Below are 22,596 nucleotides of genomic sequence, written 5' to 3' on the forward strand. Positions count from 1 at the left end.
AGTTAGACTGAGTCACCCTGCAGGATCAACTCCCATTCCTTCTCTGCCAAGGCTCCACCCTGATTGGCCCCACCTGAAAGCAGAGGGCATGGGCTGCAGTCCTTACAAGTCATCCTGCCCAGACACATGGGTGGAGCTCGTCCTGACTTTCTCGTGCTTGTGGTTTTTTTTTATTGTGGGCTTGTGTTCCTTGAAATATTAACTGTAGGAGTTGTCTAAGCCTGCATTTAAATTCCTTTCTTCTAGATTAAGTTTACCCTCACTTTACCTAGGAGACAATCTTATCTCTTGAGGGGAGCTGCTATGGGCTGAACGTTTGTATCCCTCTCCAAATCTATATGCTGAAATCTTAACTTCCAGTGGTCTTGCTATTAGCAGATGGGCCTTTTGTGGGGGAGGTGTTTAAATCAGGAGGCTGGAACCTTCATAAGTGGGATTACCGCCTTATTAAAGGAGCTCCAAAGAGTTACTGTGCCTTGTGTTGCCATGTGAGGATACAGTGGGAAGTCTGTGACCAGAAGACAACCTTCACCTAATCATGCCAGCACCCTGATTTCAGACTTTTTTGCTTCCAGAACTGTGAGTAATAAATTTCTGCTGTTTGTAAGCACCCCCAGACTGTGGTATTGTACTATAGCAGCTCAAACAGACTGAGACAGAAAATTGATACCAATACCGAGAGTGTGGCTGCTGTCACAAATACTTAAAAAAAAAAAAAAATGTAGAGGTGGCTTTGGCATTGAATTATGGGCAGAGCCTGAAGATGCATGTTTGAAAAACCCTACAGTGCTCTGAATGAACTCTGAGAGGCCAAGCTGGTGAGGATTCAGAAAAGGAGAGCTGTAGAGAAAGCCTCAGTCTACTCAAAGCATAACTAAAAGGTCATGAACAGGATGTTGGGAGAAATAGTAAAGGCTGTGCTGATGAGGTCTCAGATGGAAAGAAGGAACGTGTTCCTGGCAACTGGATGAAAGACGATCCTTGCTATGCAGTGGCAAGAAGCTTGGCTGAATTGCGCTTTAGTCCCGGTGTCCCATGGAAGGTAGAATTGTGAGCCATGAAATTGGATATCTGGCTGAAACTATGGCCACACAAAGTGTTGAAGGAACAGCTTGTCTTCTTTTGAATGCTTACCATAAAATTCAAGAAGAGGGAAATGATTTGGAGACAGAATGGTTGATCAAAAAAGAAACAACTCAGATATTCGGAAAATTTTCGGTCTATCCATACTGAAAGAAATAGGAAATCGTGTTCATTAGAAAACACAAAGGCGGTGACCCCATTTGACAGAGATTGGTACAGATCAACCACCTCCATAGAAACTAGGAGCTACTCATTAAGGTCATGGGGAGATTGGTTCGCCATCTAAACAAGTCAAAACCCATTTTCTAAGACAATGAAAGAATAACCCTGAGGGCATTTCAGAGATCTTCAGGACAGGCCCTCCCATCACCCATCAGTGGAGCAGAATAGAAGGCACCCCGGGACGGAGTGGAGGGTGGGAATCAAAGAAAGAGCCTCTGCTACCCCAGAACCACCTCACATCTTGGGGTTAAGCTCTAGAATCCCAAATCTTGCACCATAATCCTCAACTGTCCCAGGTCTGTGTACCTCAGTTCTGGTCACCCCTACAGGGGTTGCTTTCTGCACCACCTTGCAGGATACAAAGAGCCACGAAGGCACAGCTGCCTCCACCTAGATTTTAAATATCCTGGAGCGCCTCCACCCATGCAGAGGGCCACTATGGGAGCAAGAGGACTGCAGAGTCCCCTGTGGGGCATTGTCCAGCAGGGCCATGGGAGCGGGAAACGGTCGACAGGAACTACCCACTAGTAGACCTGCGGGCATGCGGTTCCAGCCCAACCAGGAAAATCGCAGCATGAGCTGTGCCTGGCAGAATCCCGGGGGCAGCCCCCAGAGCTTTGGGGATTCAATGCAGCCTCAGTGAGCCCAGAATGTGGGATACAGAGTCAAGGCGGATCACTCTCAAGCCCTGGGGTTGAATGTCCTTTGCTTTGTTAGGGTTTGTTCTTCCTTTGGACCTGCTGCTGCAACCCCATTTTCCAGTGGCTTCGCTGTATCTGTGGTTTTGCTTTCTGTAGTTTCATCATTAACTCCAGCTAGAAGCAATGCTCCTCTTCCTGACAAAGCATCAGAAGGTCAATGGTCTCCTAACTCCTGGTCGCCGTGCATCACGTACCTCGCTTCCTCTCACCACGGAGGCATTTTATCATCTCCCAGCACCTCAAGAAGGAGGGTGAGTGCAGTACAATTTATGCTATGATTGTGTTATTAGATATCGTTAGTCTCTTACTGGGCTTAGTTGACAAACTGAACTTTACCATTGGTGTGCAGGTATAGGGAAATACTTGGTACATAAAGGGTTTGGTACAAGCTGGGGTTTTGCATGTCCACGGGGGGGTCTTGGAACCTATCCTCAGGATAAGAGGAACGGCATACTTCATCTTTCTTCCCTAGTTCTCCCTTTGGAATGGGAATGTCCATCCCATGCCTGCCCGCCATTGTCTTTGGAAGCACGTAAGATTTCATCTGAGTTGATTAACAGTTTCGTAGCTGGATTGCCATTTGCCTTAGGATGAATGGGCTCTTGAGTCTCCCTCATAACTGCTTTCGGTGAAATGTAGATAAGACAGGATGTGGCCTTTTGAGTTGACCCCGGAACAAGATAAGACTTTGGGTGCTCTTAGGTTGGAATGAATGTATTTTACATGTGAGAAGGACATGAATTTTGAGAGCCCAGGGGCAGAATACTATGTTTGAATATTTATGTCTTACCCCACCAAATTCCTATGTTGAAAGCCTAATGCCAAATGTGATGGTATTAGTAGGTGGGGTCTTTGGGAGTTGTGTAAGCCATGAAGGTAGAACCTTAATAAATGGGACTAGTATCCCATAAGAGAGAATCCAGAAAGATCTCTAGCCCCTTCCACCATGTGAGGATTCAACAAGACAACTCTGGCTATAAACCAGAAAGAGAATCCTCATCAAAAGTTACCGGGCTGACACCTTGACCTTGGACTTCCCAGCATCCACAACTGTGAGAAATAAATATCTGTTGTTCATTAGCCACCCCGCCAGTGGTATTTTGTTACAACAGCCCACATAGACTAAGACAGGAACACTAAGCAATCTAGCTTGAGTTTGATCAGGCCATATAGGAGTTATGAAATTTGACTCCAAACATTTATATGGTTGGGAATTCTGTGGGGGCATTTCCATTTTTTGCCTACTGCATTCAGAGAGATACAAATACTCACACCACCTCCCTCTGTAGGACAGACTTACATAACTACATGATTGTGTTTCCTTTGGGGGACTCCAGCTTAATTGCAAATCCCTGATTCCTTATCCCAATCTGCTTTTACCCCAAGCTTGGTACCCCCTACCTTATTTGTGCCACCAAAGTTTGACGGACATTTTTAAAACTAAAGCTACTGTCCAATATTTGGAATGTAATTGATCATAGAAAAAAAATTTTTTAAGATATACAACCTGATGTTCTGATATCTGTATACATTGTGAAATGGTGCCACAGTCAACATATCCATCTGGCCATCTCAGTACCGTGTGTGTGTGTGTGTGTGTGTGTGTGAGAGAGAGAGAGAAAACTTGAGACTTATTCTCTTGGCAAATGTCACGTATACACTACAGTATCAATTGTAGTCACTGTGCTGTACTTTAGACCTCTGAACTCAGTGTTTGGAAACCTGTTAGAATTTGTGCTTCCTTGTCATTTCTGTTCTAGAAGGAATTCTCTCACATTTCTGTATTCCCCACCTGTGCTCTTAGTTTTTTGGTTTGTTTTTATCTGGGTTCAGCACCTTTAGGAACACCAAATTATAGCAGTTTCTCTGTACATCCAGTCTCCCATACTGCTTGAAAGGAAACTCCACATTCACCTTTTGAAACTTGGTAAATGTATTTGATAAATATGCTTTGAAAAAAAGAAACCGCCTGAGTTCCCATTTCTTTTATGAGAATTATGTGTATTTCCTATCCATAATGGCCAAAAGAAAAGTATTTTTTTAATCCATAGTTCACTTGTTTCTCATATTGATCTTATTTCACAATGTCTGGATTGTCCTGACAAAGACTCACAGGCCATTGTAGTCACTGCTTATTCACCCAACCACAAAAGGCTGGAGCTTTCACTTTCACCCACTGCCTGTGGTTGTGGCTTTTCTAATGGCCCCCCCTTCCCGGTGGTGGTAACTTTCAAAATGTGGTCAAGAGATCTTCTGGTTCGCAATCACCTGAGACCCTTGGATAAATGCAGATCCAGGGTCCTAAAAGCTGATAAGGATCATTACCTTTAGGAATAGGTCCAGAAATCTTCATATGAATTTAGTCTGTAAATTATGAAGAAGAGTCAGTGAATTATAGAAATTATATGCAAGCACCTTCATTCTCTTTCCCAGTAGGTGCCTTGGAAAAGGATTTAAATCTTATTTGGTGGCATTGATCGTGCCTTCCTAAGGAAAGTAGGAACTTCTAAAAGTCCTCTGACTTTCCTGTTGAAAATGATTAAATGCTCAGTTCCAAATGCATCCCTTTTTTTTGTAAAGCATAGGGATATTATTCACACTCTAAAACTGAAAAGCTCAGAAAGTATCACTTATTTAATAGGGCACCCTACCAGTGCATTTCTAAAATATAAAAATCGATGTGAGACAGACCAGGGGAGAAGGTTTCATGAGGCCAGCGGGACTTGAGCCAATCATCAGGGAGGATGCAGGGGCAAAGGGTGTCAGGGAGGGGGTCAGACACACGGGGCAGAAGCAGGGATACTCACCCAGCCTCTGACGGGCAGTGAAGGATCCCCACCGAAGAAAGGAATCCTATTAGAGAAAACAGAAGATCAGGCGAGGCTGGACTGTGGAGGGCCTTATATACTCTATGTTTTGGGGATTGCACTTTGGAATTTCAGGGTTTCACAGATTCCGTAGATTAGGGAACCACACCCAGTCCCAGCCCCTCATTCCTCGTTCACTCCCACTATAGAGTGTGTCAAGGATGCATATTCACTTCCCAGAATCACACTTGGAGGCGGTCAGGTGAGAGAGTTCTTGGCAATGAGGTATAAGTGGAAGTTGCCAGGAGGTTTCCGGTACATCCTCACTTTTCCTAAGAAAGGAGCAGAAGGAGATGGCTCAGCTGCCTTTTCCTCTTTTTCTTGCTCTGAACATGGACATAGCATCTGTTTCACCATGGTCCACCTCATGACCATGATTCTGAAAACATTCCGCAGATAGAGCCACGCTGCTAATTGTGGTGGGTGGACAGGGTAGATCAGCTGAACCAGTGCCAGCCGCTGACCTCTGAACTTGGCATTGAGCGAGAGAAACACACCCTTTAAACCAGCCTTGGTTGTCTGACTTAATCTGCAACACTCGTGGGAAAGAAATGCCACTCTTTCTTTATTTTTCAAAATGGAAGTTAGCCTGCTTCAATCTGCCAGATGGCCAAATGGTAGAAAATTTAATGTAGCTATGTTTGGGGGATTCCAGCTTTCTACTTTCTACTTCTACTACCCCCTTCATACCAAGTTGATTTGATTTCTCAATGTATCTGTAAAAAGGAAACGGGGAGTTTTATAAAACTTTCTTACTATGCAAGTCATTGTACTTGGTAATTATATGTCATATGGGTAAATGGGTAAATGGAGTATTTTGATTCTGATTACTATGCTAGATGCATGGGGTGCAAAGGTAAATAAACTAGTCCCCATGCTGGAAGATGAAAGCTAGTTATGCCATAACATTCTAAAACCGGTGCAAAATGTTACGTTCAGATATAAATTCATGTGCGCAGTACCCTGCTCTATTTATAGGCGGTGAAAATAATACGTGTTCTGTTGGAAGGATTATAACAATAATTTCACCAAAAATTCATAAACAAATAAAAAGCCTTAGTCAAAAGATACCTTAAAGAGAAAAATACCTGGGGTACAAAATTCAAATTTTGAAGAGGGTCACCTTCACATCCTAGTCTTTCTTCATACTTTGACCTTATTTTTATGGCAATTCTCTCCTAAACTCTTAGGAAATTAATTCAAAGAGTTTTTTTTTTTTTTTAAGATTTTATTTATTTATTTGACACAGAAAGAGACAGCAAGAGAGGGAACACAAGCAAGGGGAGTGGGAGAGGGAGAAGCAGCCTTCCCACCGAGCAGGGAGCCCAATGCGGGGCTGGATCCCAGGACCCTGGGACCATGACCTGAGCCGAAGGCAGACGCTTAATGACTGAGCCACCCATGCGCCACCAAACAGAATTATTATTACATGTATTAGTAACATATATGAGTATTTGGTGTATATTAGTATAATACATATTTCTAGTATATATTATTAGTAAGAAAATAATTATAGATCATATTTATTATTTATTGTATTGTGTTAGCATAATTATTCTGTGACACACTCTGCTAGCTCTGAGGAGCTGAGGATGAGTAAGACTTATCTGAGCCTCGAAACTTCAAACTAGGGAGAGTGACAGAAACACACAGTGTACACACCCAACAGTCACGCACAATCGTAATAGCTATGAATACTGGATACTTCATATATGCTTCATGATCTATAAGCTTCAGAAACACCCTTTAAGACAGATAACGTTATCTTCATGGTACAAAAAGAAAGGGAAGCACCTAGACATTAAGTAACTTTCCCCAAGGTTTCTGGTACATCCTCTGTTTGCCTAAGAAAGGAGCAGGTCACACGGCTAGTAGCAAAGCCTGTTACTCTGATCTACCTACTATGATTGTAAGAAAGAGGCTTTTTTTTTTTTTAAGATTTTATTTATTTATTACAGAGAGAGAGAATGAGAGAGGACACAAGCAGGGGGAGCGGGAGAGGGAGAAGCAGGCTTCTGGCTGAGCAGGGAGCCGAATCCCGCCGGATCCCAGGACCTGAGCTGAAGGTAGACTCTTAACCAGCTGAGACACGCAGGCACCCTGAGGCTTTAAAGTCTAAAAAACTACACAAGAAATTGTTGGGGACAAGAGGCCAGTATATTTGGAATCATGGTTTTGTGGTAAATGTAAGATACATTGTTATAGTAACTATGTCAAAGCCAAATTTTCAAAAGTAGTATAAAATAAATACAAAATGTGAGAGGAGCATAAAGAAAGGAATTGTATCTTAAAAACACATTAACTAACATAATTTTAAAATATGGGCAGGGGCGCCTGGGTGGCTCAGAGGGTTAAGCCGCTGCCTTCGGCTCAGGTCATGATCTCAGGGTCCTGGGATTGAGTCCCGCATCGGGCTCTCTGCTCAGCAGGGAGCCTGCTTCCCTCTCTCTCTCTCTGCCTGCCTCTCCATCTACTTGTGATTTCTCTCTGTCAAATAAATAAATAAATAAATGGGCAAATATCAGTGAAGCAAATGACTTCAAAGTCTATCCATAGAACTCCAATTATTTTATTAAAAATAAAAATAATAAAAGTACAAGATAGAAATTCAAGCAATATAGACATTTTTAAAATAATACCTTTACCTCAACAAAGCCTTTTGCTTCAAAGTAAACAGTGTTAAGAATTAAAATGTCCACCTGCAAGGAAATCCCCATGGGACTGTTGGAGCTGCTGCAGGGCTTCATGCTGCATTTGGTGAGGCACCAGCGAGCGGACCCTGCCCTGCATCTGGCTCTTTCCTTAGCAGGGAGCCTGTTTGCCCCTCTCTCTCTGCCTGTCTCTCTCTTTCCTTCTACTCTCTGTCTGTCAAAGGAAGAAAGAAAACCTTAAAAAAAAAATCATCAAACAACCCTCCAAAAAAAAAAAAAAGAATTAAAATGTCAGCATGTATAATATCTTCTATTAAAATTGTGTAAATATATACTTACATACACATTTTGCATTTGAACTCAAACCATAACACAGTAATAATGTTCTATGTCTTTTTTCTTAGATTTTCTTTTTTTTTTTTAAGATATATATATATTTTTTTGACAGACAGAGACCACAAGTAGGCAGAGAAGCAGGCAGAGAGAGAAGGAGGGCAAGCAGGCTCCCCGCTGAGCAGAGAGCCTGATGCGGGGCTCCATCCCAGGATCCTGGGACCATGACCTGAGCCAAAGGCAGAGGCTTTAACCCACTGAGTCACCCAGGCGCCCCTGTTTCTTAGATTTTCTAATCTCTTAAAACAACTTTCATTTCAGAGTTATTTCATTGTTTTAAGTTTCACACAGTGTCTTGCTGTGTGGAAATATGATGATATATGAAGAGAGTGAATCATCATTTCAAAAGCTGATGCTTATTTGTAACCCCTTGTCTTTGTCCATCTTTGGTGGACTGAAGTCTTTAGTGTCAGTCTCTTGAAGTTCCAGCAGATGGCGGCATGACAACGTGCGAGGAAATGGGAATTGCTAATAGGACGCCAAACTACTTAAATCAGCCAAAGGGAGGACGCCAAACTACTTAAATCAGCCAAAGGGGGGTGGGAAATCAGCCAAAGGACTGTCTCCTTTCCAAAGTAATAACAAAAATGAAACAAAACAAGACAATTTCACAAATGCTATTCTTTCATGATTTAAGGGTGATTTTGAACAAAAGAACATAACGTAATGTGTGCTTCAATTGTTAATTTAAGAGCCTTGGAGGGGCGCCTGGGTGGCTCAGTCAGATAAGCATCCGACTCTAGGTTTCAGCTCGCGTCATGATCTCAGAGTTGTGAGATCGAGTCCACGTAGAGCTCTGCTTGGGTATTGTCTTCCTCTGCCCATGCATGTGTCTCTCTCTCAAATAAATAAATAAATCTTTAAAAAATAAAAATAAAAAACCTTGAACTTGGGTCCTAACGATAGGCCAGCTGAAGGATCTGAGCACCCACAAAGAAAGTGGTAGTGGTTCAAAAACCACTTATTAGTGGCAAATCATTGGCATGTACAATATACCAATCAATCCTCGCAAAGACCCTATGAGACAGACGGTCCAAAGTTATCTTCATGATACAGACAAGAAAACTGACGTTCTCCTGCTTTGCAAAAGCTTAGTCCCGAAACCAAGACTCAAGTACGACTCTTCAGACTCCAAAATACCGAGCCCATACCAAGCCTCCAGTTCATCTGCTGGCTCTGTTACTGTTTTGGTTTGGTTTCGCTTACTCTTCCGTGCATGGAAACTATACACAACAACATTTCTAAGATGAGAGAATACACTGTTAGCAAGCCGTTAGTACAACCAGGATTAAATCTCACCCAGCTGAGAGAACAGGAAAGAGAAGACCAAGGACGAGCTAAAGGAGGATCGGAAGGGAATACAGGGAAAAGGTAATGAAGGTGATAAGAGGCCAGAAAAATGGAAGGACTGAAGGAATGAGCAAAGGAGATGCAAACTGTGCAAACCTTCCGATGGTGGTAGGCTCCGTCCCAGACACGGATTACGCACTCCACTACTCACATGCCAAGCCCGATATCCACAGCCCACAGGAATAGTGTAATGCTCTCATTCTTCAGTGTCTTTACAGGATGCACGTGTGTGTGTAAAAAAAAATAACAAATATGTATTTGAAGTATTTTAAGTTAACCTCCTTAAAAATGGGCCCATAGAACCGGGTTCTTTAACAGGGTTTGCCACACATTTTCCAGTGTCGTGGAGTAATTTAATCCTCTTAAATCCTACTGCTCATCTGCAAAACCAAGACTGCAAATATAGAATCATCGTGAGCCTTAAAGGAGATCGTCACGTAGCAGGTGTGCAAACGCTCATCTCAGTCCCACTGATGCACAACGCGTGTGTGCTGTGGCAGTAAAGCCCTAAGCTCATATGATCTGGAACTTGTTTGTTTCTCCCGCCTTATCTTGTCCCAGGTTTCTCTTCAATCACAGAAAGGACAGTGTCCCTGTGGGTTTTTGTTTCCTTTCCTTTGTGTGTGTGTTTACTTCACTTTGCCCTTAAACCCCTTTTCATTCTGGGTTTTTGTTCTTGTTTTGGGGGGTTGTTTGTTTGCTTCAACTGCCCACCAGACTGCAAACAGCCAGGGTCCCCCCGCAGGGGGAGGCACGCAGCTCATGGCCTAGAGCGGAATGTGTGGCTGGGATTCTGTTAAATCCTGTGACGTGTGTTACTTCAGACAAATTAGCCGGGTGGAATCTCTACTTGCTAATGAAGAAATCCACCTTTCTTTTGACCAAGGACCAGCTGAAACTAAGTATCACATCTCTCTGGTAGACCAGGGTGAGCTCAGCTTAGATTTGCCGGGATGTGTTAGAAATTTCAGGACACGAGGAAGCAGATGAGTTTAATCTCTGCCAGTGTAAACCAGGCGCTGTGCTGATAAGGCCTACGCAGCCTCCAGCCCCAGGCCAGGGGGGCGTTCTCCATCATCCAGGACCCCCAAGTGTCCATGGCTCCCTTAGTCAGGGGGCTGATAGGACTAGTGAGCACTGACAGTAGCTACGTTTTATGTGGGCTATCAGCTGACTGGGTCAAAGTAAAACGTTTTCAGATTACTTTCATTCCCTCCCTTAGAGCAGAGATTTTCAGTGGGTCATCTACCCATTTTACTCTCACCTTCGTGCAGGTTAAGTGGGGATGGCCCATCCCACACTAACTTGAGATACTGAATACAATGACTATCTTTAGAGAACCATGAAACAAGCCAGAATAATTTGCAAAGAGGTTTAGCGCAGGAGATTCTTAAGAATACCAATTTTCCCTCTCTCAGTATTATCTACATTCCTGGAAATGATCCTCACAGAGCTTGATGTGTCTTATTTAAGAATAATAGGCAACAGGGTGCTTCGGTGGTTCAGTCGGTTAAGCGACTGCCTTCAACTCAGGTCATGATCATCCTGGAGTCTAGGGATGGAGTCCCGTGTTGGGCTCCCTGCTCAGCGGGGGGCCTGCTTTGCCCTCTCTCTCTGCCTGCCTCTCTGCCTACTTGTGATCTGTCAAATAAATAAATAAAAATCTTAAAAAAAATTTAAAAAGTAATAGGCAACAGTCATAATGAGATAATTCCAACTTTTCCACAAGAAAGAAAAGAAAAATATCACTGGGTAAATGCCAGAGTATTCATTTCTATAAGAGGAGATTAGACTGAGCATCTGACAGCGAGTTCCAAACTTTATACTAATTCTTGGCTGCATCTTAGAAAAATCCTGAAGCTTGCTTTAACGAATAGAAAGTCACTTTGTAATTTGACTCACCATTGTTTAATATGAGGCTCCTGCCTTGTTCCGTGGTCTAGGAAAGGAAAGGAATGAGCAAAGCCTCCATGTCGATTGTCAATCTGTTTTTTCATCCCAACCCTCTCTCTAAAGTTTCCACTTGGATTCCAACATTTCTAAACAGTACATAAGGCCTAGAGCTACAACATACCTTATGTTGACTGGCATAATTATGCCGGCATTATGACCGGAATTCCAAGAGTGTAGTTGTTTTCTCTAACTTTAGCAGAATGTTGTTTTATTTTGTGTATCTATATATTTCAAAGATATGCAAGGGATAAAATGGAAATGCTTTAGCACACTTTTGTAAAACCTTCCTAACACAGGAGTGCCTGCGGTATAAAACTTACCACAAGGTGGCACTCTTTCTTAACATAAACTTCTTTGAAACTAGGTTATTCTGAAGTGTTAAGAGTCTCAAACTGGGACTGGAGAATTCACTGTGTTATTCCCTATCTCCAATAATTACATGAACTGTGTGTTTGGGTAGTTTAGCTGATTCATTTTTAAGTGGAAAAAGGAATTTATTTGGCCACGAGTTTTAATAAATGCGTTCCACGAAAATGATGCTGTTGTGAAGAGATTTTTCTGAATATGGAGGGCCTTGATTATGCAAGGGCCTCAGTAGGAAGGTCCAGGAGACTTGGGTTAGATTCCAGCTCAGCTGACTTATGCCCTGATAAACTGAAAACTTGTTAAGTCTAGTATGTCAGAATTACCTTGTCTAGAAAAAGACCATCAATATACATTCCTCATGTAGTTGCTTTGATTATTAAATTAGGTAATTCACATAAACACTGTACATCTCACTCTTATGCACACACACATGCCCTTAATGCTAGCATGTACCTAAATGGTCTCTATTTTATAACTTTTTTTTATCTGTGCAATAAAAATTACAATAAACTGCTTCAGCCTTTTTAAGGCAAAACCTTTTCTTTGGACCATCAAACCAAGGAAAAATGTGTATCGTATTTAGGATATTAGGAAACTCTATCTCATATTTAGTCTAATATCTACCAAGTGCCTACCATAAGCCAGACACCTGTATGCTTAAGAAAAGGCAGTGAACAGAGAACAGTATCTGCCCTAATAGGGATCAGATAATAAAAATGTAAATAGAGAAGAGAGCGTAGTATGGAGCAGCTAAGAAGACTTCCTGAATGGGCGATACTTGAGTTAAACCAACATGTAGAGAAAGAGATTTGCTCAGATGTGAGGAAAGAGGATTACAAGGAGCAGTAAGAATCCTGACAGAGTAAATCTCTTGAGCTGACCGAAGGCAGGAAAGAAAGCTAGTGTGACAAAAGTGTGATGAATCAGGGAGACGGTGGAGGGAGAGAGATTGAACATGCACGTAAGGACTAGATCGAGCATTAAAGATTTTATTTTGCGTTGAGATGTCTCTGGGGTTTTAAGCTGAACAGTAACTTAATCTTATTATTTCATGTATACTTCAAGTTCATGAACATGATATAAATAATAAATGATGCCTTGTATCGCTTATATTGCTTAATCATTCCCAAATCGAAGTATGTTTGTAACCAAACGCATCATACATCTTGAACATTTATGGAGAATAGACATTGAATCTTGTGGGTTCGATATAATTTTTTTTAAAGATTTTATTTATTTATTTGACAGAGAGAGATCACAAGCAGGCAGAGAGAGAGAGAAGGAAACAGGCTCCGGCTGAGCAGAGAGCCCGATGCGGGGATCGATCCCAGGACCCTGCGATCATGACCTGAGCCGAAGGCAGTGGCCCAACCCACTGAGCCACCCAGGCGCCCCGGTTCGATATAATTTAAGAGTTGTTAATGAGGGAACACTTTTCAGATCATGATGAAAATACTGGCAAGATTTCTCAATGGTATGAATACCCTCCCCCCCAATACTATATATTTTCTCTACTCACCAGTAGAATGTAAGTAGATGTGACATTTGTCTCTTCTGGGCTAGGGCTTTAGGAAACTGATGAGTTTTCTCCGTTCTGTTTTTCCTCTTTGTAGACCAGAAAACAAAGGTCTCCTTAGACCAAGGGGCTGGGGGAGCCGTAAGACAGAATGACTCATTTCCCTGAATTGCTGGACAGAGGACAGCACCCCACCAAACTGAAACACTGTCATTAAGCTCTTTCTTTACTCCATCGCCAACCTTCCTTCACTTTTCTGCTATAAAGATATTTTTCTTCCATGAAGGTCTACTCATTCCCTGCAAGATAGCTAGCATCCTCAGTGAACCACTGCTCAAAGTCATTCTACTCTGTGAAATTTTTTTTTTTTTAGATTTTTTTTTTATTTATTTGACAGAGAGAAATCACAAGTAGGCAGAGAGGCAGGCAGAGAGAGAGAGGGGAGAAAGCAGGTTCCCTGCGGAGCAGAGAGCCCGACGCGGGGCTCGATCCCAGAACCCTAGGATCATGACCTGAGCCGAAGGCAGAGGCATTAACCCACTGAGCCACCCAGGCGCCCCTACTCTGTGAAATTTTAGCTTTCTTGTGTGTTCTGCACTTGGTCTCCTAGAACCCTGTGATTCTCTTTCCCGCCCTAAAGAGTTTAGGATGGTGGGGATCTAAGACTTTGGTGATTTTTGCCTAAAGGATTCCTTTTTCCTCCCTTTAGGGATCAAGTACCATTCTGCCCGTGTGTCTTCTGCCTGCTAGCAATGGAGCCTCCTCTGCTCTTGTCATGGAACAAATAACTAAAACTGACTGATAAGTTGCAAAGGATTCTGGGGCTGATAGAGATCCCATCAACTTTTGTAGGATATAGCTCCTAAAACTGCTAAGGCAGGATCAGGTGATGAGGGTCGAGGAATTGTAAAACTAAGGTGGATGCTCTTTTACTTGTTGACAGAGATGTTCATCTCAGGAAATCCAGTGTTGAGTCAATATTTAATAAGAACATGGAATGAGGAGCTGAGAATTTAGAAATACAATGAGGTCATCTCCTGAAGAGTCCAAACATCTGAGCACAAACTGAGTTGAATAAGGAAATTCATCCAGATTATTGTAGATTAGGGTAGATGCCCAAGATGTCCCACAAGTCCCTGCTCAGAGGCATCTATTCTAATCTTAAAGAATCTTCTGAGTAGATGCAAGTTCGCTGCTCATGGTTTAACATATTCAAGGAAAAAGAGATCAGCTGGAGGAAAGAACAAGGAAGACATTAGGAAAACATTGGAAGGGGAAGGTATTTCACTAAAGATTGGTAGTAGTAGGTGGTAAGATTTACAAATCCCTGCTATCACATTTAGTACTCAGTTTAGCTTAAGGTCTGGCACAAAATCGATGGTGAATGCATGAATGTTGTGTGAGTACATGGATGGATGGATAAGTGGATGAATCGGTGATGCTTGAATGAATTAATAGGTCAAAATTTATATCATGAGCTCCCTGGTTATCAACGTGGCAGGGAGATGTAGATGGAACTGTTCGGATTCAATGGATCATCCTCACTTAAGGATCTGGGTATGTCTCCTGTCCTCTGCACCTCCTGCTTTTAAGAATTCTTCACAATTCATGTTGACAAGTTAGGGAATGAAAGCAGAGCACCAACAAGCTTCAGATTACCAAGGTGGGAGAAGAAGGAAGTGCAAAATAGAAGCTCACGTCACCTGGAGCCAAAGTTCTAGATAAGTAATGAGGACTAAGACATAAAGCAAGAAAAATATATAATGTAGCCTCAAAAAGATGAAAACTAAAGGCACGTGGGTGGCTCAGTGGGTTAAGTGTCTGCCTTCAGCTCAGGTCATGATCTCAGGGTCCTGGGATCAAGCTCCACATCAGGATCTCTGCTGAGCGGGGAGCCTGCTTCCCCCCTCTCTCTCTGCCTGCCTCTCTGCCTACTTGTGATCTCTCTGTCAAATAAATTAATAAATGAATAAATCTTTTTTTTTTAAAAAGCTGAAAACTAGAAAGAAGCTTTGAAAACATACAGACACGATATTTGATGTTAAATAAAAACCTATTTCCAATTCAATGCCTATTTCATATCTGACTCTGCCTTTGTGCACCACCTATGGGTCAAGATTGTATTCCTTTTTCTTCACTAGAAATATTAAGTATTTCAACACAACAGTATGGTAAAAAGAAAACTGACTTGCAACTTCCTATTAAGAATAGCTGTCTTTCGAAAGAAAAGTATGCTCCTACAACCACTTAGATAATTTTTGGAACCCAGCCAATAACTGGATAATTGAAAATTGGTCTATAAATACTTGCATTGGCTTAAAACAAATGCAGAGTTGGTCATCCTAGATATATGAAGTCTAATCTTAGTGAAAAACAATACAAATCAAATAGTGAATATTTTTTAAAAGAAAATAACTTAATACATTTTAGAATGTATATGTGGCCAGAATATTTTTTAAATCTTTAAAAAAAACTTTTTAACCCTTTTTTTTTTTTTTTTCAAGAGAGAGCACATGTGATGGCAGGGGGAAGGCAGAGGGAGAGGGACAGAGAATCTTAAGGAGGCTCCATCCCCAGTGCAAAATCTCACTCTGGGCTCAACCATAAGTCAAGCCCTAAGACCATGACTTGAGTTGAAATCAAGGGAAGGACTCTTAATCGATTGAGCCACCCAGACGCACCCAACCCTTTTTTAAATAGTGAATTTAAAGAGTCTTTAGCAATACTTACAGGCAACTTACCCAGTGTATGTTAAGTACAATAATGTCCTTAAGACATGTATTTTTTTCCCCAATTTATTTATTTTCAGAAAAACAGTATTCATTATTTTTTCACCACACCCAGTGCTCCATGCAAGCTGTGCCCTCTATAATACCCACCACCTGGTACCCCAACCTCCCACTCCCCCACCACTTCAAACCCCTCAGACTGTTTTTCAGAGAGGATGTGGAGAAAGGGGAACCCTCTTACACTGTTGGTGGGAATGCAAGTTGGTGCAGCCTCTTTGGAGAACAGTGTGGAGATTCCTCAAGAAATTAAAAATAGAGCTTCCCTACGACCCTGCAATTGCACTCCTGGGTATTTACCCCAAAGATACAGATGTCGTGAAAAGGAGGGCCATCTGTACCCCAATGTTTATAGCAGCAATGGCCACAGTCGCCAAACTATGGAAAGAACCAAGATGCCCTTCAACGGATGAATGGATAAGGAAGATGTGGTCCATATACACTATGGAGTATTATGCCTCCATCAGAAAGGACGAATATCCAACTTTTGTAGCAACATGGACGGGACTGGAAGAGATTATGCTGAAAAAGACATGTATTTTTAATTTACTTTCCTCTAATACCTGACTTCGAAATGCCTACCCGGAATCCAGATCTTGGCTTGTTGATCAGTTCTCTAGGCTACCCCTAGATGGCAGTATCTCATTAAAATTATGGTAGTAGTCCCTATGCGCCTTCTGTTTGCACTAGACCCTGATCCAAAAAATCCTATTGAATTAAAGTGGCAGGTATGTAACCTCTGTCTATATAATTTGTCTCCCAAAAGACTGAAAGAAAGGCGGATTCTCCCTTACCAGCAAGATCAAGATGGAATGCTCACTCTGAGCCCACATGGACCAGTTGCCTATGGTTCTCTTGATCTCAGTGAATTTTCAATCATTGACTTGATCCCTCTTGGAGTCAACCTACCTTTTAGTTCAGTTTTCTTTTTGCAGTAAAAGTTGGATGTCTGTTTAAGAATGTCTCTCTTGGGGCGCCTGGGTGGCTCAGTGGGTTAAGCCGCTGCCTTCAGCTCAGGTCTTGATCTCAGGGGCTTGGGATCAGGTCCCACATCGGGCTCTCTGCACCGCAAGGAGCCTGCTTACTCCTCTCTCTCTGTCTGCCTGCCTCTCTGCCTACTTGTGATCTCTCTCTGTCAAAGAAATAAATAAAATCTTTAAAAAAAAAAAAAAAAAAAAAGAATGTCTCTCTTTTGCTCCCCAAGAATGATTTTAGGTTTTCTGGTAGTCTGATGACCACATAGCTGAACAGAATGAGTTCCTTGATCCTTAAGACACCAGACAGAAGGGGCTGGAATCTTTGTGACCTTAAGCTGGTTACTTAACCTCTCTAAGTTGGATTTACTTATTAGTACGATGGGAATAATATTAAAAAAAAAAAAAAGATGGGAATAATATCTAATTTGAAATGAAAGTGGTAAAAATCAATGAAATACAGCATGTGATGCAGTAAGCAGTGTCTCATACCTTAGAAGCTAAATAGTAGCTCTTCTATCTCTTTCTGATTTTCAGTGTGAACCCTGCCAAATGCCCACCTAAGAACTAATCTAACTGAACACATGAGATGCACCTCTTTTCCTCCAACATTTTAGCTGTCACCTTGCGGTCTCCATTCATTCTTTGGGAATCGGCTATAGTTTTTCTGTTGAAGATTTTCTGAGTTCCATAATCAGTTGAGTTGTCCATTCCTCTTGCTCGAACCAAACTCCGTTGCAACCTTGCCCTGGTGTGTTGTTCTCAGCCTGTTTGCTCCTCAGTGTCTTCCAAGTGACCATGAACTTTGCACTCAGAAACTGTATATATCTTTGCCTTCCCAGTGCTTAGCAGAAAGTACAGCACATAGTAGTTTCTCAGTAAAGATTTGCATGAGTGAGTGAATGAATGGGTGAATGAACACCCTTTCACAGACCCCATCTGAACCATGTTGCAAATCTCTTAATTCCCACAGTCCTTTTTGAGTGGATTGCAAAATCAGTCTGCTCTGCACTTTTCCCAGGATAGTGGGAGGAATTGCTTATCTAGTCCCTTTGATTTGGGGCCAGAAGGAATTACTTTTGGGAAGATTGCCCTGCTGGAAACAGTAAACCTTTTACTCTTTTTTTTTTTTTTTTTTCTTGATTTCCCTTTCAAGCCCCCTTTGTCCTATCAGGCTGAAAAGGATGTAAGCCATGTTTCTGTGCCCACTAAATGCTCCTGCCAAAGATAAGAAAGGAATAGACAAAATTGGAATAGCCTTGTTAGATTTCTGGCATTAGGAATGATTGAGCTTTTTGCAATACGATTTAATTTTTACAATTAAAAAAAAGGCAGAAAAGAACTGCCAGGAGTTGAAAAATTCCCACCGTTCTAATAAAACCTATTTTCTATTTTACTAAAAATAATCTGACCAGTAATGTGTTGGGGAAAAAAAAATGGCAGTTAACCTGACATTTTGGAGATTAAAGGATTAGATTGGTTGATTATTTCATTTGTTTGCTTTTTGTTTTTTTCACTTTTCAAATAGAAGTCATTTGTTTTACCTGACGAGGTTCAGTCATTTGGCTAGAAAAATAGTCAACCTTATTGTGTTCAAATAACATCATTAGTCATAGCTTTTTAACTGGCTGAGATGTTAATTATCTCCTCTACCTCATACCTTCTTGATTGTAATCCAAATCCATTATCTGGTGGAATGGGTCACAACATCTTACATCTTGGCCAGAATTTTAGAATGGCTTGGACATACTGGAGTGGTTTCACAGGAACTCTTTATGTCTAAAAGGCTTGTATAAATAATTTATTAAAGGAAATTTCAGGGGCACTTGCGTGGCTTAGTGGGTTAAAGCCTCTGCCTTCGGCTCAGGTCATGATCCCAGGGTCCTGGGATTGAGCCCCCTCATTGGGCTCTTTGCTCAACAGACAATGTTGAGGAAAGGAATGCTTCCTCCTCTCTCTCTCTCTTTGCTTCCCTCTCTGCCTACTTGTGATCTCTGTCAAATAAATAAATAAAATCAAAAAAAAAAAAGAAAGAAAAAGGAAATTTCAAAAGTTGGGATTGATTACCAAGTGGAAAAGAGTTTTAAGAGTAGTGTAATGAAGCATAATAAGATATTCTTAATACCTAAAGTGTAACAAGTATATAGTGGTTGGTAGCCAGCTTCAATTCCATAAGGAAGGGTGCCTGACTACGGATCATCAGGGCCTAGGCAAAGGCAGGGAGTATGCAGTCCTGCAAGGATGTAGTCCAGGCCAGCAGTGGTCTCCCAGTGTGCCTGCAAACGGCTGTCCCATAGGGAGTGATTGTTTAACCTTTTAAAGATTGAGTTCTATTTTTTTTTATTTTTTTATTTTTATTTTTTTTAATATTTTATTTATTTATTTGACAGACGGAGATCACAGAGAAGCAGGCAGAGAGAGAGGAGGAAGCAGGCTCATGCTGAGCAGAGAGCCCGATGTGGGGCTCGATCCCAGGACCCTGGGATCATGACCTGAGCCGAAGGCAGAGGCTTTAACCCACTGAGCCACCCAGGTGCCCCTCTATTTTTTTTTTTAATTGATACTAAGTAGTTTGGAGGTACCTCCCCATGAACTCACATGATTTGCCAACCCATCCTAATGCTAAGTTATAAGCATGCATGTCATGCGTAGGAAAAGTCTTAAGAAGAAAATAAACTTCATCTTCAAATAAAGGGTTAACGTCCAAAGATCTTGTCTAAGGAGTTCAGAAGCCAAGCATACTTTGAGACAGTTTCTTTGGACCATATCTAGTAATCTAAGCAGATTATGTGCGTGGCCTTTTCCTCCTCTTTCAATTCTCAGTATGGTTTCTACATCTGTGTGTCTTACGATTTGGAGGTTACTAGTATGTAGCTACTTGGGAAAAGCAGTATATTCCATATTAATTATCTCTCATTGGTATTATACCAAATTGCGCTTCTCCCTAACACAAAAATGGGGTTCGATACAACTTAACTGAAAGAGAAACAAGAAGGCAGATAACAAGTGTTAGTCTGGGCCAGTTTCACAGAGCGACCATTCCTTTCCCCATGTCCCAACCATTTAGTGTTTTTGTGACCTTCACAAATTTGGGGGCTGGATACAATTATCTTCTTTCCAATGGCAGTGGCTTATATTAAATTGCTAAAACAAGTTAAAAGAATAACTTAGTCAGAAACTATGCTTGAGTAAATACATGGTGGTAAGTATTTCATAGTTAATCATTAAGAAGATCCGTTGAGATTTGAATAATAGAAATTCTATAGAAAGAGGTCAAAAACCATAATTGTTTGACAGGTCAGAGAAAAAACAAGAAATCAAAATAGAGGAAATCAACCTGATGAGTCAGGATTTCATAATAATCTTCCCAAGGCAACTTCACCAAAATTAATTTTAAGAACACAATTTAAATGTCTAGAAACTAGATAGAAGGAGATGTTTAAGAAAAATTTACATTTTTTTTTAAAAAGTGAACATCTCTGATCAGAGTTTGCATGTTCCTTTCCTTGGTCCCTTAGAGATGTAAAAGTTCTTGGATTGCTTTCAAGTTCATGCTTCGACAGTCACATGTCACAGAGGTTGCTATTAGCCAATAATAAGAACACGCCAATCCATTTTGTGCAATCCATCTTGTGCTCTAGAATATAAAGATTGCCAACCATATGGACATATTGGTACAAATAATCTTGAATCATAAAAGTCACATTTTTTCAACTTTTATACAAGTTATTTCAATTAAAAATCATTCAGAGGTTAATGGATAATCTGACATCAAGAAATGGCAACACATCAAACTTCATTAATTATTACACTTAATAATATAAATGATCGCTATGTGATTTATCACTAACAACTATTGAGTATCCCTAATATATAGTGAATTGAAACCTCATGCTACTGAATAATTATTTGATGTTAACAAAGAACAGATTATATTCAGATCTTGTGCAATTTATAGTACATGTGATTTTTATTAGTGCTTGGCTCGTTGCTTCCAAAATTCTTCCAAATTTTTTTTATTAAAATTGTTCTGAATTGAGTTTAGTGAGCAAGATGAGTTCTCATTTTATTATCAAAGTTTCCAGCACATAATAATAAAAATCTGTGATGTAATTGTATAAATATCTCCATTGCCTGGCAATGAGAAAGAACATACAAATAAGATAAATAATTATCAGCTGAAACACACTCCAGAAAATTATCATAGTGTTTTTCTTTTATCAATTCTAAATCCATTACTTTTTTTCACCAAAGGTAATAGAACATTTTTACCCATTTGGGTATGGATATACCTTTTATCACATTGATTTTTTTAATACAACTGATAAGTTATTGGATGGACGTGTTAGACATATGTTAGGAAAAACAATTCATAACAACTACAGGCCTTTCAACATATCTTATTTTTCAGAAATTATATTACTAATTAGCAATAACAGACCTTTAATGTAAAAAAGGTTTATCCAAGAAGTATATGAAACAGACATATGCTTAAAAAATGCAAACATTTCTGAAAAACGTGGATGAAAACAATTATCTGCCTAATCACTATTTTTCTCCTGGCTTTCAGAGGCAACGTGCTTTGTTGTTCTGAATTCTTCTGGTAGTTCTCTTCATTTCTGAATCATGCGTTCTTATTATTATGTTCTTGATTTATTGACTGTAGACGTTGTTTGTTGACTTTCTGAGAGGAGATAGGAGAATTTAGCTCACGTAAGCCACATTTTTCCTGCTCTTTCCCTCCTTGTAGCGACTTCATTGCTTACAGATGCTTCCCTGTTTGCTGTTGCAAGTATTAAATAGTTAACTTAAACCATCTATTCTTGACCCATTAATCACAGCAGCGCTCCCCTCCTCGCCTGGTAGAATGAGGAACTTCTCTCCCCTACGCTTCCCTCTGCTCTCCTGCCCCTTCCACACGAGATACAAGCTATGCCTTTACTTTCTTTATATCCTCAGAGGCGATAATATTTATGTTCTATTGTGTCTAGTTAATCTCTGAAATGGATAAATTAGTGGAGTTTAACAACAAAAATTTTCCAAGTTGCCACTTAACCTTACTTTTATTCTCAAGTTTTTCTAAACTCTTCCATCATAATTTAGAGCACACTTTTTCTCAGGTGACTCCCAGATATTTTCATTGACTTCTCTCATTCTGGCTTGATGGATCAACGACCTAACTGACCATCTAGGAGTCCTATTACTTTGGGCTGAGTTACTATTTCCTGAAGCCCTTATCTTTCTTTTCCATGTTTTGCTAAAGTCATTCCCCAAAACTCTAAAGAAATGAGTTTTCTGAGATTTTGAGATTATGAATATTTTCTGAGGTTATGAATATTTTATGAGATTATGAATATTGAAAATGACTTTATTTAACTCATATTTGGTTAATCGTTTGGCTGGATATAGACTTCTAGGCTGGAAATAATTTTCTCAGAATTTTAAAGGCACTGTTACATTGTCAGTTAATAATCAATACTATTCATGAGACTGATAGTGCCCAAGTTTTGTTTCTTTCAAAGTTGTCTGCATTTGCCCTTATAAAATTATAAGAAACATTATTTTATATCACTTGTATTCTTCAATTTTTAAAATTGTTTTAATAGTCTGAGATTACAATGATGCTGGAAGTCTCTTATTTTTTCTGTCAGTATTTCTAGTTTTTGTCCTGTACTCTGGATGTTTACCCCAATTTATTTCCCAAGACTTCATATTTATCTTGCGAATTGTGTTT

At 40.5% G+C, this 22,596-nt stretch overlaps 1 protein-coding gene across 1 annotated transcript in view; it reads left to right on the plus strand.

The window, feature by feature from the left end:
• Window positions 1–293: 293 nt before the first annotated feature.
• DLC1 (DLC1 Rho GTPase activating protein) overlaps window positions 294–22,596 on the plus strand; it is a 568,091-nt gene continuing 545,788 nt past the window's right edge. Inside the window, exon 1 of the mRNA XM_044225531.1 lies at window positions 294–2,257. The gene's annotated coding sequence lies outside the window, so the exon portion shown is untranslated. The remainder of the gene's footprint in view (window positions 2,258–22,596) is intronic.

The sequence above is a fragment of the Neovison vison genome, chromosome 11, assembly GCF_020171115.1.
Source record: "Neovison vison isolate M4711 chromosome 11, ASM_NN_V1, whole genome shotgun sequence".
NCBI lineage: Eukaryota > Metazoa > Chordata > Mammalia > Carnivora > Mustelidae > Neogale > Neogale vison.